Genomic DNA, 2,500 nt, shown 5'->3' with positions numbered 1-2,500 from the left:
AACAGACTCAAACTTCCACCTCTGCCTATTCCTCCCTCCACTGCAATTCCCAATTTCCATTATTCTCGTTTTCTTTATCCCGAAGACATTTTAGACTCCAGGATAAAAAAGAAAAATAATGAATTCGCAGCCGCACCATTTGAAACCAACCAATAATCGCCACATCAGCGCCACAGTCTATCTCGAATTCCTCTTGCAACGGAGTGTGCAAGACAGATACTCACAATCCTTCACTCTTCATTCATTGCAATAAATAAGAAGCATTTATGGCGACGCTCGATAACCCTTCCGGCAAATTCATCCTGTTGCTCGCGAATGGAAGAAAAGGAAAATGGATGACAATTGCAAACCTACAACTCCTTCGCATAACGCAAGAGGGGAATCTGAAGGACACATATTCTAAGACCTTCTGAAGCCTTCTGGAGGACAAAAATTCAGACCAATTCTCTTTCAGTATTTGTTGGCTTGGGGTCCGAGGCCGGAAAGGCTGAGAAGAATGTAGGCTGGATATGATGATAACAGTAATAATGATAATGATAAAAACAGTGAAAATAGTGATGATCATAATATTAATAGTGATGATAATAGTGCTAGGAGTGATAATAGGAGTAAGAACACTGACATTAATGATAATGATGATTATAATAAAAATTAAACATCAACAATAATAAAATAATAGCAGCAATAATGACGATAATAACGATAAGAATAACACGGATAATAATAATAATAATAATAATAATAATAATAATAATAATAATAATAATAATAATAATAATAATACAATGTCAGTAATATCAATATTTGTTATCATTACATTATTCTTATCACTATCACCATTGTATCTGAGTAACAATAATGGAAATAGCAATAGTATTAACGACAATGATAATAAAATTTACAACAACAGTATATATGACACTGACAATAAGTTATACAAAAAGCACCGTAAATGACAACAATTCCAACTCTCGTGATGACGTAACTGCACGGGGCTAGTCTGACATCACCAATTGTTCTTACAAGAGGACTCGTGTTTTCTTCCCCTCCCTCTCTTTTTTTTATTTACCTTCTTCCCCCTCTTTCTCTCTTTTTCATTCACCTTCTCCCTCCTTCTCTCTTTTATAAATTCTCAAGAAATGGATGATTAATCTATAAAGGACAAAGCTCCTGGGCGAATCTTGTTTATTCATATCCCACTTTCTAATTTGAATTTTTTAGAGTCTCAGATTCATGGAGTAGCCTTGGAAGCAGGTTATTTCAGGGGATATTGCTTCACGCCTGTTCCATCCTTTCATCATAAAATTCAAATGATTTCGAGATGAGATTCGGATATAACAAAGAGGAAGAGGGAGGGCGAAAACGAGGGAGGAAGAGGGAGAGAGAAGACGATGAAGAGGGAGAGAGAAAATGAGGGAGGAAGAGGGAGAGAGAAAATGAGGCAGGAAGAGGGAGAGAGAAAATGAGGGAGGAAGAGGAAGAGAGGAAATGAGGAAGGAAGAGGGAGAGAGAAAATGAGGGAGGGAAAAAATGAGGAAAGAAACGAGAGGGATAGAAGAGTCAAAATGACGACGAAGTGAGTGAAATGACGAAAAAAAGGAAAATTACAAGAAAACCCGACGGCTTAAGAATACATATTCGTGCACATAGGGAATATTCTTCCTAAAAAAAAGAATACAGCAATTCTTCACCGAATCTCCTACAAAGGCGAATACATGCATACGAAAAAATACAACCACGATTAAAAAGAAGAACAGAAAAAACCGCAATTCGATTCAAGCAAAAATTCTTCGCATTCGAAAACGCCAAAATCGTTTCCACCTGAAGAGGATACGAATTCTTCCCGGAATACTTTAGACTTTAGTGTTTCGTGGATTTTTGGCCGTGTTTGTGAGCACATCTTACGTGATAATAATTCAATTTTTCGGGATTTCTAAACTGATCATGCTAGTACGTTGACAATAGCCCTTCTATCACATTAAGCCAATTCATATAATGCCGTCATTTCATATTTTTGTTTTTTGCCTTTTTTTTCTCTTTCTTCCTTTACTTTTCTCCCGTTGGTTGTTTTAATTTTGTGTTCATCAAACGTATACATGTATCATATATTCTATTACTCTATCCAAGGTATATATACCCAGGTAGCTCCATTTCCATTTATCTTATTGAACCCGAAAATGATATTAACTCTTAATGATAAGGAACTGAGTTATCATCAATAAAACAGGGAAATTTTGGTTTCACTTCCGGTAAGTATGGTAATATCGTGTATCGAATTATAAAAACAATTATGCATCTAGCTATATCTGATATCTCGAAAAATATCGAAAAAGAAACCACAGAAAAAATATATATATTTGCAATAAATAAAGGTGATGAGGGGGCCTAGCTCGAAAGTTGCCAACTGGGATTTTCATACCTTGACTATACTAAACATATTTTTGTTTTTTATCTTATACCATACATATATACTATACAAACTTTTTTTTATACCATACAT

Source organism: Penaeus chinensis, chromosome 31 (assembly GCF_019202785.1).
Source record: "Penaeus chinensis breed Huanghai No. 1 chromosome 31, ASM1920278v2, whole genome shotgun sequence".
NCBI classification, from domain to species: Eukaryota; Metazoa; Arthropoda; class Malacostraca; order Decapoda; family Penaeidae; genus Penaeus; species Penaeus chinensis.
This window is presented reverse-complemented; position numbering follows the sequence as displayed.